Genomic DNA, 14,726 nt, shown 5'->3' on the forward strand with positions numbered 1-14,726 from the left:
AGTGGATAAATCCTCCATCTTTGTGCCAAAACGTAGCCAGGAATGGACTCTACCAGGTCCCTGAAGATATGATGTGGTACATAGAAGCTGGATGTTAGAACCATATGTAAGATACTTTAAGTCCATGGATCAGACTTGTTCGTGGTTCAGTATATCCCATATATTCAACTTGAATTAGCTCTGTAACATTTGGAATTCAAGTCAACTCAAACTTTTTGTCATGCATCCCAAGTCATTGCAGAACCATTTTGGTAGCAGGATGGGTTATTCTGCTAAGGCCTTGTAATTGATCCCCAACATTTCTTAGGTAGGTGGTACATGCCAAAGTCACATCTACACAGATTGTTGGATCCCATATTTCCCAGAAGAATATTGCCCAAGCCATCACACTACCTCCACCTACTAGAATTCTAGTAGGCGGAGGTAGTGTGTTTCTGGTCCAATGTGTCCACATGTAAGTGATGAGGTAAGTTCTTCTCAAACTTGCTCAAATCTTTGTGTTTCCTGCCCCAAGAAATGATCTTAGCAAATAAGGTACTTTCCTCCATTTTTAATCTTTCTAAAAGTATTGTTTTAATTTTTTCTTAATTGTAGTGTAACCAACTCGTGTAACTTACGAATAGATAAGTTGAGAAACTTAGATTTCAATGTTGAAGTTAGAGTTAGTCTATCTTTCTAAGTTCAAAAGGAGGATAATAAGCACAACAACCATATTATCAAGAATGAACAGATTATTTAATACAACTTAAATCAGAATGTTACTGTACAGTTTCTTTTCCCTTTTTGTGTTCCAACATAAAGTGTCCACCTTTTTTATATCAGGCAGTATATTTCCTTATAGTTCAAATTCCTTATAGTTCAGTTCGTCCTTTAGAAGTTTTGTTTCTCTTTAGTTCAGTAATTTAAGTCAGTCAGTCAAGTCTTTGTTAAATGGCCATGTGTTTCTTTGGATCCAAAATCTTATCTTATCCAGTGCAAAGTAGGCAGCGGATCCAACAGTCCCAGGTCTTGGGTTGAAACCTGGAGCTCAGCAATCCAATCCAGGCCTGCGATGCTGTGCAGCTGGACAGTCTTCAAAGTTGAATGGGGTTCTAAAAAAACCAACCTGCATATATATAGAACTTAATTAACTATTAAGTTTCAAAAGTATGCAGGAAGCAATAAATTCCATTTATCACAAAAATAATATTCAACTAATGGCAAGCTTGCAAAACAAACGTATCACACTGTATCCAACCTCTTAGTTTATACATAACAAAAATAATGCAATACAGTGAAAATCATCATCTTAATCTCACACGTTTCTCCGATTGGTTTTATTTACGGTTCTCTGTTCTTCCTTGTCGGAATATATGAGCAGTAATGCCTGTGACGCCAGTTAGCATTAGCTTAATTTCGGTTGCAAAAACACGTTACAACACTCACCAGAGAAAATCACAGTAAAAATGTGTTTTACTGCCAGGGATCAGGTCACGGATCTTCTTTTCTCTTAACCGTTACCGGAATTAATCAAGAATTTATCTTATAGCATGCAGTAATTCGCACAACGTGCTACGGCCAGCTACGGTTTTCTTCTTCTTCCAATAATTTTCTGCTGTCTAAACCAGAGTGTAACTCACAAGCCACCTGCTGGCGGTTTCTGGTATGACAAGAAAACTCAAAATGAAAATATAAACTGAATTGCTGGGAACATTAAATAACAAAACAAAATCCTACAGAAATAAAATACTACTAACAGTATCACACATATACATGTGGGTTACATCAGCAAAAATAAACAATAAGATAACATTTGTAAATGTTTGGAGATTGTCTCAAGATGCTCCACTTGTCAAAGTGTTTTATGACTTACTGTGACTTCTCGATCCCAACAGAGGTACAAAAAAGCTACTTTAATATACAAAGATGTGAAATTGGTTTTTAAAATTGCGTTGTGTAATTTCTCGCTGACGGAAAAGCGATGAATTCTGTTTCTTTTCAAGGTGCTTCTTAAACAGTTGCTATAGTGCTTTTGTGTAAATGTGTAATTAATCTGAATACCAGTTGTGTTCCATCTCCTGTATGCCAGATCTAAGCCACTAGCATTGTGGATGACACATCAGTACAATAGGAGCCATAACAGAACAGAGACATCAGTAATGCTAATAGTTACACCTGTGCTGGGCTTTTTCTGGTGCAATCTTTCATGCTGTTCTTGTTATGTCAGTGCCATAGAAAATACATCTGTGCAGTTAATGATTCCTCAGTTTAATTTCTGTATTGTTGGTGTATTTCAACAATTTATAGCTTTTTTTTATTTTTGGCAGTCTTTTTGTTACCAACAAAAAAAAGAGCAGAGAGCTAACTGTCGAGAAAAGTCGAGCTCATCACTCTTCCCCATGCTGGAGATTTTAGTTTAATAATAACAATAAATAAAGTTATCTTTAAAACTAATTACACAGGTGACATCAAGACCCAACAGTAGAGTCAGACGGTAATAAAATTAATCTGGTTGTGTGTGTTGTTATTGTGTCCTGCAAACTTTGCTTTAATTCTACTTTTTTCTATTTAATAAAAAAAAATCATAGTTAGGCAGAAAGAGAGTCATGGAACAGGAAGAGGAGGTTTCCTGAAGAAAGGGGAAGTTTTCAGCCTGTATGTGGATAAAAAATTGTTCAGATTACTCATTTCAAAGCATTAAAGGTTTAAAGAATAAAATCTAAACATTTTGAGTAATTGGATAAAACCCAGAGTAAAATACTTAAATGAATAATAATAACTTATAATTAAGCCAATAATTAATATTATTATTATTAGTGGTTGATATTGATATTGGTTTGATTATAAGAATATTTGCACTTACTCTTACACTTGTGGAAATACTTACAGGTGAAAGAAGTAACTGTAACATGGTATCAAATAATTAGAATAATGGATTATTCTTGGTTTCTTTTCAGAAATGTCTGTAATAACTCACATTATGATTATAATAAGAGTAACTAATAAGTAATGGTTATTATAATATTATAAATTAATGCTAAATCAGAGAAACTAAAAGGTTATAAATGTGATTTTGACATTAAACTTGAAATGGTGTAAAATGTGTAACTGTAACTAAAGGTCACTGATGATGTGTTGGAGGTAGATGGTAGGTGAAAGGTCAGGGGGAAAGAGGAACTGATAGGAGAGCGGAGGTGACCAAGGCCTTATTGCTGAACTTCAACTTTCCTAAGAAAAGGTTAGACGCAAGAGGACTGTTGAGCAACTCTGGGTCATTAGAACAGACATCATGTCTCCAAGACGGTGATGGATATGAGATCATAGGTCCAAGCAGTCAGCCAATGAAACAGGCACAGCAACAAAGCTAGCCAATGCAAATGCACCAAAAGGGTGGATAAACCCTTTATAAGGTGAGTGCAAAAGAGTAATCGTTGGTTGGATCCTTCAGGCAGCTTCGAGCCAAGATCGAGATGGACAAAGAACTCTGCAACTGAAGAAGAGCCGGAGCCACAGAGCCGAAGACTGCTCTGCACATGGGGACCAACCCGTTAGCCCCGCAACATGTGGCTTCAAATTGCACTTCTCTCACCAGCTGGGTTTGAAACCCCAAAGACAAAGACCAAGGCAAAGATGAAGATAAAGACAAAGATAAAGTACAAAGGCAAAGATGAAGAACTGGTGTGTTCCTTCCATGAGACCAGCTCGTCCACATCTCCATGGACCAGAAAGATCGTGAGATGAGGAGAAAGGAGCTACAGAGCTGCAAGACAAGAAGCTGAGGACCGCTACATGCATGAGGAAGACACCCTGAGGCCCGAGACCAGCCGCTCTAAGTCAGTACTCTTCCTGTACTCGGAGCCTCCTGCTGCTGCTTTTTCGTCATCAGGCCAGTTCTGGGGTTCAAGATGCCAAACTCCGCTCGTTTCTCTGAAGAGCTGACATTAATAAAAACGAGAAAAGCAGAGAAGCTGGTAAGAGTTCTGAGCTGCCGTTCTGCGCCGACAGTGTAAAACACGAGAATTACATAATATTCGCTTGATGTGAATTTTATTTTTCATTTGTATTTAAAAAATAATAAAGTTCATGATATGAGTCTTTATCATTATGTTTTGGCCAGGAACATTTTTTATAAGACAAATTAAAATATCTGGGTTCATTTTATCAATCACAACCAGAATATTGAGGTTCTCCGTTGCTGAGTGTCACTGCAAATCAGCAGAGAAATGTCCGCAGCTGCTGCACTCCAAACCATTATATGGAGAATCTCCCCACTGAACCAGAACCAAACTGAATCGCATATTAACCTGTCATAGAGAGCAACTTGCCACTGGAAAGTGTCTGCCCTTTTGGAGCTCGGGTAACTGTTGTACTGTTCGTGGCTGTACAGACCACGTTTAATTTGTGGCAACAGGTGTGTCTTGAACATGCTCCCAAAACAAAGGTGGTAGTTTTCATCGCCTACCGACAGATAAGGAAACAAAAAGAATTTGGCTAAAAATTCTAAACTTGAACAGAGAACCCAAAATGCTTTATGTGTGCTCATTTCATTGCGTGGATAGAAAACCAAAGGAAGAAACCCGCATCTGCATTCTAAGCAACTGAGTCAGTGAAGTAGCTAACTTTGCTAGTGCAGGTTATTTACGGCCATTTCTACAAGTCGCCATCCCTCCCCGCATTAGCTGTAGGTAGCAGTAAAACAATATTGCCACATGTAAGCAGTGATAGCTGCTTACATGTGGCAATATTGTTTTACAATAGGTTTAAGGCTATTTTATAGCTATTTTATAGCCTTAAACCTCTGTGGAAAGCCGGTTAGTGAGTTGCTAACATGTAAACAAATGGCAGTTCCGGTTAGCAGCGGAAGTCGTGCCCATAAATCATGCAAATCCTGATGGGGGCTAGGAATAAGGTGGATATGATAGTTCTAAAGACACACATATTGCTCAGTGCATTAAATATATAATCAACATTTAAAACGTACAACTCTAGAGACTATGTATGAATTATACAGTCTGATAGCCTTGAGCACAAAGGACTGTTGCAGACTGTTACAATTTTTTGAGTCTATTTGACCCATAAAATGCATCACAATTTTAAAGGCTTGCTTTCTTTGGTTCACTACTGATAATTAGCGCAATATTTACCGCTCATGAATTTAACATCCAACAGTCCACATCCAGTATGAAAGTAGGTTGCTTAAATTTTTTCTATTAGTTTTAGATACTGAAATGTCTCCCCATGAGCAACAGTCACAGACAATGTGCAAAATACACATAGACTTCTCAAAAATGCTATGTAGTTGCATTTTATTCAAGCTGCAGTACATAACTTTAATAAAAAATATGTTTTCTCCATATTTGTTAAAGCTGTCACCATGACGTAGCAGTCATCTGTGAAAACAATCTCCTCCATCTCCTTCCTGAATTACTATTACTGGTTAAAGTAATGCACTGTTCTGACCAAAACAACCAAACAACCAATCAGAACAAGTAGGACGCTCTTAGCGCTGTCATTAGCCTCATTCACTCGCTGCTAAATTTGCTAATGGGGGAGAAAAAACTTATAATTTACAAGAAACTGTTTATTTGCCATCATTGGTAGCTATGCTAACTAAACTGAGCATTCACAGTTTGAATCTGCATGGCTCTGTGCTATGCTAGCTGCAGTATGGCACAAATCGAGGGAGAGGAAGGATGAGCAGCACCACATCAGATTGTGATTGACAGCACTAAAACCTTCCTGCCACTGACTGTTTCTAGCACTGGGAGAAAGCAGAGGAAATAAATTTTTCACAGATTACCTCTCATGCCATACTGTCACAACATAATGACAGTTTTGACAAATATGTGGAAAAGATATTTATATAAAAGTTACATTACATACTGCAGCTTTAATTTCACTTAGGAGAGAGCAGGTCAGGAGGGACGTGGGTTATAACTGCTTCTGACTGACTCACCTGTTAAGTGGTAAAAGGTACAAGTTAAATATATGAATATGTTGGTAATTTTTATTTTCCTTAATTCATTAAATGCTAGTGAAATGGAGGCAAACAGTAGTCTGTAGCTAAGCTAATTATGCTAAATGGTTGATAATCTCACACAGTCTAAACATCTCTCTTGGAGAAAAACTGGGTTACAAATTAACACTCTTGCCTTTTTCTCTCTCTCCCTCTCTTTTTTTTGAAAACCTGATTTTATAACTTAGCAGCATAGTAGTACCTGCCACAATCGTTTGTGTCTTCCACTGTCTGCTGCCAACAGTGTCACTCTAAAGCGTTCCAAGCAGGAAGGGACCTTTTAACGCAGATAGATCTGGGAGTGGGAACATTACATTTTTACTGCTAAAAACAATCTTTGAAAATACAATATGATTAATTTTGTAATTGACAAGGCCCCCGATAAATTGTGGAGGGCCCCCTGTTGGTCAGGGCCCCTAGAACTGTCATCACTTTTCCCTCCTATACCATGCCCCTGGTCTGAACCATGGGATTTCCCAGATGAAGTTTCTCCAGCTGTCTTTTCACCTAGTCAGCAGTAATCGTAAAACTACAAGCAGACAATGTGTGGGAAAAGGGGCTGTAACTAGGAACTGGGGAGTCAAAACGGTTAAAGAACTGGTTCAGTTCGTTTGCCCATTTGAGATCCCCCCAGTAGGCCAGTTAGCTTTCCTCTTCAGTCCTGTGATCGCTCTTATCCTGGTCCAAACCTTTCTAGCATTATTTTTGAATTTTTCTTCCAGCTTTCTCTTATACACAGCTCTGTATTCACACAGTTTACGTTTCAGCTGTTTTTGTATGCTCATGAGTTTTGACCAATCACTAGACTAGGCTCTCTTTTTGTTAAGTAGAGTTTTCAACCCTCTTGTAACCCATGGTTTGTTGTTCGGGTAGCATTTGACCTTTCTTGTGGGGATAGAATTGTCCACGCAGAAACCAATGTAGTTAGAGATGTACACAGCTAAGCTGTCGATGTCCTCTCCATGTGCTTTATAAAATATTTCCCAGTCAGTGGCTTCTAATGCACCACGTGGTGTATGCATTAGAATATGCATACATAAAATTGTATTAAACCTCTTCCAAAGTGAACAAAAAAGTGTTTTTTGGGGGGGTTCATTTTTTTTCTCTCTTTTTTTTGTGTTTTTACTTCAACCCTCCATGTAAAGATGAAAAGGTGTCAAAGTCCCAACTTTAGGCATTCAGAGAAATAAGTTTTCTGATCATGAAAATCAGCTGACAAATCACAGCAGATTCATGTCCTTGAATATGATAAATAGTATTTTACTGTTAGATACTTTTGTAAATGTCTGACTGGTAGTAACTTCTGTTTTGTCCCACTGCCCATTGACCCCAAAATGTAAAGTAGAGCACTTTTGATGGATATAATTTTAATTTAATATACTGACCTCATTGGTTCCCTAGGTAACAAGGAGATAAACTACAAGAGGCCTAACATCCTCCTGGTATCCTCTCTGAATGTCTAGTTTTAAACAGACATGCAGAGTCTGTTTAAAACTAAACAGTAGTTTTAAACTAGACTCTGTTTATAACTAGAGTCTAAACTAGACTCTGTTTAGTTTAGACTTTACTAAACTAAACTTAGTCTAAACTAAACTCTAAACAGTTTGTAAAAGTCAACATATTTTTACAAACTGTTGACTCAGTTTGTAAAAATCTGAACAAACTCAGTTTTGTTCAGATTTTACAAACTGAGTCAACAACTGCTACTTTGACAAGAAAAACCACACTAATTATGCAAGATCAAGATTCCTATTTGTGTAACAGTTCAACTACTTAGAGACATAGTTTCCTTAGGACATTTTCTTCTACTTGTGCAAGAGGTGAGAAAACAAAAGGCAACACTGAATGAGAACTCATGCTAGTGCATAGATTGCTTAGGTTGCTGTGCCAACTAAAAACAATGAATTTGCTGTGTCTAAAGATTATAATGATATTGTTCATAAAAAATCCAATAAAAAATCTAGTTGCTTTATAAAATCTCCTCATGTGTAATACTTAAAACACAAATGGGTTAACTACCAGGATTCTCTTCCAGTTAATGGTGCAAGGTCAGATTAATTAAAACATAGTGCTTTTAATTTTCCGGAGACTTTTACTTAATTCCCTCCACCCACCCACCCCTCTTCCCCATGCCCATTTTAATGTTTTTTTTTTGTTTGTACAAAAGATGAGAGTATGATCCTTGATCAAAGTTAGGGAATTTGTTGTACTCACCGTCTACACAAGCTGGCCTCGCCCTGGTGGTGCCAGCAATCTGGCCTCTCCGACAGGCGCAGCGCGCGGTCTGCCGTGCTATTGTCCGTCTGGGAACAGTGCTGTCTCTGTTGAGCATCACTATCTCACAGGTCCCCACCATTAACTGGCCTGCCAAACAAGAAGAGGAGAACAAGGCCACAATGTCAGCATAATTAGAGTATAATTAACGTTAAATAGGAACAACTGGTGTTGGAAGGTAAAATCAGCTGTTTGCATAGAACCTAGCTCGGATATGTTTGTGTTTTATGTAAGAAAGAAAGTGATTTAAATGTTTTATAGAGTAAAGTATTAATGCTCGTTGTCATAGTACTCAGTCTGTCTTCATAGCAAATTTTACTGGACGATAAACTGTCCCAGAAATTATGGTAATAAACAGCAATATTGTTGTTTTGAAACCATTTTCAAGTGATATGTTGATAATATGATAATAAAAATGTTTGCCCTCTCATAGACTAATAAACGTTTATTTTTCACAGAACACTCCGCACCGCAACTGCAGACATTTTAGATATCCAAAATAAAACACAATCATAAAAACCAACCACACAGCCAAAGCCAAAAATAAAATGGATTATAAAGTCTCTAACAACTTTGCACATCTAGAAAGACAACTAGCCAATTCTAGTTTGCAAAATATCTAATGACTCATGAATACGCTTTGCAGAGATATGTCCGTAGCTGAACCAGTCTCTGCAGTGTAATCACATTTTCGTCAAGGATTTCATTGCATTTATCAATCCATCTTGTTCATTGTTAGTTTTACACCACATATAACAATTTGCATGACCTTTAAGACCTTTAGGTCACACAAAATGTGCAATGATACCGATAATAAATATGGTGGACTTAGGTCCAACTGACCTAAGGACAACTTAGGTCAGTTCTTATTGCATTCAATAACAATCATTAATAATATTTCCTGCACTGCTTTAAAACAACTATTTTATTCAAAGTATTAATGAAGTACTCATCCATTTATCCATTCTGTTCTAATGTCTGGATTTATTTATGGGTCTTTAAGTAAAGTGGGCAAAACATGTTTTTTGTACTCAAAGAATTTATAATTTTTCCTGCTCTATTGAATATTTGTTAATCGATGGCATTAAAGTTTGTGGCGGTAATATCAAACCATGACAAATTTATCTTGCATATACATTTTCAAGAAATATTCAGTGGACCAGAATATTTGTGCAGGAAGTCTAAAGGCTCAAATGATAAAGGTACAGTACCATCAAATAAAACATTTTGGGGAATTTTTTAACAAAATTAGCTTATGAAACTCAGTGTGCCTCATTCAATGAGCATGTTACGGCCCCTGGCCTCTTGAGGCTGTGCAGGCTCCCTTTTGTTATGCAGGTTCAGCTGTGAGAGCACACCTTCCTGATTGGCTGCCGGGAGGCTGTAGGAAAGCAGCTACACCATTGGACCAGCAGAGGATTGTCAAGCCAATCAGACGTTGATGAGGCCCACCTGCACCCTATAAAAGGCTCCTGAATCCATTCCTTTAGTGGGGCAGCTATTTTGAAGAGGTTCTGTGAAGCTGCCTCTTTTTTTTTTTTGGTAGTTGCAACTGCTTTAAGTTAGCTTGTTCCTGTTTGTTCAGTTTAGTTACTTTGACTTTGCTCCAGTTAAGTATGAGTTAGAAGCCTGTGTTTGGGAGGCTGCGTGCTTCCCGCAGCCTCCCCGTTGTATGTGGGTTTTTCTTTGCGTTGTTTTCCTTTTGTGGTTTGTTTTGAGTTTACTTTAAACTGACTTGTTTGGACTTTTGTAACTTTAATTTGCACCTGACATTCTTGAGTTTGTTAATCCCTTCTTTTTTTTTTGCATTAATTGGGTTAAATTGTATTGTTTTGTGAAACTTTATTTTGTAATAAATCATTTTTACTTTACACTGTCGCTCCGGACCCATTTTATGTTACTGCCCCTGGACCCCTAGACCTTGGGGGCGTAACATAAGTGGGGGCTTGTCCAGGATCACTCGTTAAGGAGGATCCCTGTGTCTGGAATTAAAAGCGGAACAGTTTGGGTTGTTTGTATCCACTAATTATGTCGGTACCATTTAATCTGGAGCACTTTTTAGCTAACCCTTCTCTTGAGCTTATACATAGCTGCCGCAAGTGTGAATTGCTGCAAATTGTGGAGCACTTTAAGCTGCAGGTCCCAAAACAGGTCCTTAAACGTGACCTAAAGGCTCTGGTAGTGGGCAGTTTGATGGAGACTGGTGTGATCAAAGAGCCTGATCTGCCTGAGGCTGCTGCAGTGCCAAGCCATAAGGCCTTGTCTGTGGAGGACCTCAAGGATGGTTCTAGTGTGGAGGTAGGAGTGAGTGAACGGGGAAAGACACCTCGTACACTCCCTCGCTATGACCCACTGTCTTCTGTGAGCTCAGAAGGACGAGATGGAGCTCGTTTGAAGGTGCGGTTGGCACGTCTGCAGATGGAGGCTGAGGAAAAGGCCCAGGACAGAAAAGCTCAGCTGGAGCTTGAGATCAGGAGGCTGGAAATAAAGGCAGAGAAAGCTATACAGCTGCGCAAACTTGAGCTGGAGGCCCAGACTCAAGCACCTTCTGCCTCTGTCACACCAAGTTCCACCTCCATGTCTGCTATGCCATTCGACATCAGTAAGTGCATTTCTCTAGTACCTGCTTTCAGAGAATCTGAGGTTGAGTCATACTTTGCAGCATTTGAACGCATTGCTGGTGCTTTGCAATGGCCTAGGGAAACCTGGCCTCTTTTGTTACAATGTAAGTTTTCTGGTAAAGCTCAAGAGGTGTTGGCAGTGCTTCCGTTAAAGGATAGCTTGGATTATGATCTGGTTAAGGCTGCTGTCTTACAAGCTTATGAATTGGTCCCAGAAGCTTATAGACAGAAGTTTCGACAGCAAAAGAAAACTGCAGGACAAACGCATGTTGAGTTTGCCAGAGAGAAGGGCATTCTTCTTGATAAGTGGTGTGCCGCATCAAAGGTCAACAATTATGACACCTTACGTGAGCTAATATTGTTGGAAGACTTTAAAAAGTGCATTCCTGATCGGGTGGTGTTGTATTTAAATGAACAGAAGGTGACCACTCTTGCATCTGCTGCTGTTCTTGCCGATGAGTATGTGCTTACCCATAAGTCATCATTCATTGTTAATGAAAAGTCACACGTTAACTCTGTGCCACAGTTTCCATTGGTTAAACCCACAGTTCCAAAAGAAAGCCGTGAGTGTTTCTATTGTCACAAATCTGGACATGTCATTGTTGATTGTTTAGCTTTAAAACGCAAATCACAGCCAAATTCTGAACAAACTAAAGGTGTTGGTTTTGTGAAAAAAGAACCCCATAATAAGAGCACTGGTTGTGGCGACAAATTACCTGATCCTTGTTTTGAACCATTCATTTTTGATGGCTTGATCTCACTTGCATCTGATCCCTCTGATTTAAAACCAGTTCACATCTTGAGAGACACTGGATGTTCCCAATCAATCATTCTCTCAAATGTTTTGCCTTTCTCGCCTGAGTGCGTGTGGATACAATTCTGTTCTGAGGGGGATAGAGATGGGCTATGCTCCACGACCAGTCCACAGAGTTTATATAAAATCAAAACTTGTCACTGGGTGTTTCCCTATTGCTGTATGCCCAGAGTTGCCCATAAATGGGGTGGCTATGCTAATGGGGAACGACATTGCTGGAGGTTTAGTACTTCCAAGTCTGGAGGTTTTAGATAATCCTTTAAACCAGACTCACTAGACTCTGGGCTGTACCCAGCCTGTGTGGTCACCCGTGCACAGGCACGCAAAGACTCAGATATTTCAATTTCTGATTCTGTTTTGATGTCTCCATTTTCTAGCGAGGGTGATGCACAACCCAAAAGTAACAGCATTTTGTTACTTCCAGATTTGGGGGAGCTGGAGGAGCCTGGTCCACTCTGGGAGGAAGCATCCATCCCCCTGACCAGACAACATTTGTCATCTGCTCAACAAGCTGAGACATTACAAAGATGTTTCAAGCAGGTGGTAAGTGCTGAACAAGCCAATAAAGAGAAGCAAGCTTTCACTGTGGAAGAGGGTGTGTTAATGCGTCAATGGTCTTCATCAGATGTGGGCAGCTCAGACTGGGGTAAGGTTAAACAGATTGTTATACCAGCCACATATAGACAGAAGGTCCTGTCTCTGGCTCATGAAAGCCAGTGGTCCAGTCACTTGGGTGTTACCAAGACATGCCAGCTTCTGTTAAAGCACTTTTTCTGGCCTGGTATGAAACAAGATGTTTCAAAGTTTTGTCGCAGTTGTCATGTGTGCCAAATTGCTGGTAAACCTAACCAGGTAATACCCTCTGCTCCACTGTGCCCTATTCCGGTGATGGACCAACCATTTGATCATGTCATAGTAGACTGTGTTGGACCTTTGCCCAGGACAACATGTGGAAATCAATACTTACTCACAATTATGTGTACTGCCACACGATTCCCTGAAGCCATCCCTTTGAATAAAATTACAGCGAAGTCTGTGGTTAAAGCTTTGACCAAGTTCTTTTCTGTGTTTGGTTTACCAAAAACACTACAAACAGATCAAGGAACAAATTTTCAGTCAAAGTTGTTCAAGCAGGTAGCTAAAACCTTAAACATTAAGCACATTGTTTCATCTGCTTACCACCCAGAGTCCCAAGGTGCTTTGGAACGATGGCATCAGACCTTAAAGTCAATGCTGCGCAAGTACTGCCTGGAAACTGGAAAAAGCTGGGATGTGGGGGTTCCATTTGTATTGTTTGCTGCTAGGGAGGCTGGTCAAGAATCCCTTGGTTTCAGTCCAGCTGAACTAGTATTTGGTCACACCCCCCGTGGCCCTTTAAGAGCGCTAAAAGAATCTTTCTGGTTCCTGCGGAAGGTTCTAAAAAAAGTGTGACTAAGTATGTGCAAGCCTTTCGTGAGCGCCTAAGCCAAGCTAATGTGCTAGCAAAAAAACATCTAGCTGACTCCCAGAGAAGAATGAAGCATCATTATGATAAAACATCCGTCAAAAGAGTTTTTCAAGTAGGAAATCAGGCTGTTGCACTTCTACCTATTACTGGTTCGGCCTTATCCGCCAGGTTCAATGGGCCTTATGAAGTTCTGGAGAGAATAGGGGAGCATGATTATGTCATTGGTACCCCAAATCGGTGGCGCAAGACTCGCATCTGCCATGTGAACATGCTTAAGTTGTACCACTCCCAATCTGCTCCAGAACCTAATAGGGTGTGCGCCCCAATTGTAGTTGCAACTTCACTAGAAGTAGATGAGTCAGACAATGTTGATGGTTTAAGGGTGAATTATCCCATCTGTTCAAGTCCTCGCCTCCCAAACTCAGAAATGCTAAAATCTCTTGCGAGCCAGCTTGACCACTTATCCCCTGAATAGCAAAAAGAGATAATGGACCTAATCAGTGAGTACACATGCTTGTTCAATGATGTACCAACACATACAACAATGCTAGAACATGACATAGATGTTCAAAGTGCAAAGCCAATCAAACAGCATCCTTACCGTGCTAATCCCACAAAACGTTCTCTAATGAGAAAGGAAATTGAGTACCTGCTTGAGCATGGTCTAGTCAAAGTCCCTGGAGCTCACTCTGTTAGAGACCAAGTCAGATGGTTCACCACGTTTTATCACAGACTTTCGCAAGGTAAACTCTGTCAATGTACCTGATGCCTATCCTCTCCCTAGGATTGAGGACTATGTAGATAATATTGGAGCTGCAAAATATGTTACAAAATTGGATCTTAAGGGTTATTGGCAAGTCCCCTTGACTGAAAGGGCTTCCAACATTTCAGCTTTTGTGACCCAGATAACTTTTTGCAGTACACGGTTATGGCATTTGGTATGTGTAATGCTCCTGCTACTTTTCAGAGGCTGATAAACATAGTACTGCGTGGCATCTCCAACTGCAGTGCTTATTTAGACGATCTGGTGGTGTATACTGAAACCTGGCAGGAACATTTGCAAACACTATCGAGTATTTCATAGTTTGGCCCAAGCTTCCTTGACCCTTAATCTGGCAAAGTGTGAATTTGGTAAGGCCACTGTAACATATTTAGGCAGAGAGGTAGGCCGAGGGCAAGTCCGTCCCCTCAATGCTAAAGTTGTGGCAATTAATGAGTATCCCACACCCAAAACATGACGTGAGCTGCGTAGATTTCTGGGCATGGTTGGCTATTATCGGAACTTTTGCAGAAACTTCTCTTCAGTAGTTCAACCGTTAACCAATCTACTTAGCCCAAAGACTGACTTTGTTTGGTCAGATGAATGCCAAGATGCTTTTGAGAGGGCCAAATCTCTTCTTTGCCACACCCCAGTACTTGCTGCACCTGATCTGACCCGACCTTTCAAACTGGAGGTGGATTCCAGCGCTGTCGGGGCTGGTGCAGTGCTAATACAGGAAGATTTGGAGGGTTTAGACCATCCTGTTTGCTACTTCTCCCAAAAGTTTAACAAGCATCAACTAAATTATTCCACCA

General features: G+C 39.8%; 1 long non-coding RNA gene across 1 annotated transcript; it reads right to left on the reverse strand.

Moving 5' to 3' along the window:
* Positions 1-713: 713 nt before the first annotated feature.
* Positions 714-1,686, reverse strand: LOC148158208 (uncharacterized). Its single transcript, XR_015763690.1, has 2 exons — positions 1,426-1,686; positions 714-1,105 (listed from the first exon to the last, which is right to left on the reverse strand). It is a non-coding gene; the product is annotated as an uncharacterized LOC148158208 (long non-coding RNA).
* Positions 1,687-14,726: the final 13,040 nt, after the last annotated feature.

Source organism: Poecilia mexicana, unplaced genomic scaffold (assembly GCF_051168715.1).
Source record: "Poecilia mexicana isolate PSO_F unplaced genomic scaffold, ASM5116871v1 scaffold_7, whole genome shotgun sequence".
NCBI lineage: Eukaryota > Metazoa > Chordata > Actinopteri > Cyprinodontiformes > Poeciliidae > Poecilia > Poecilia mexicana.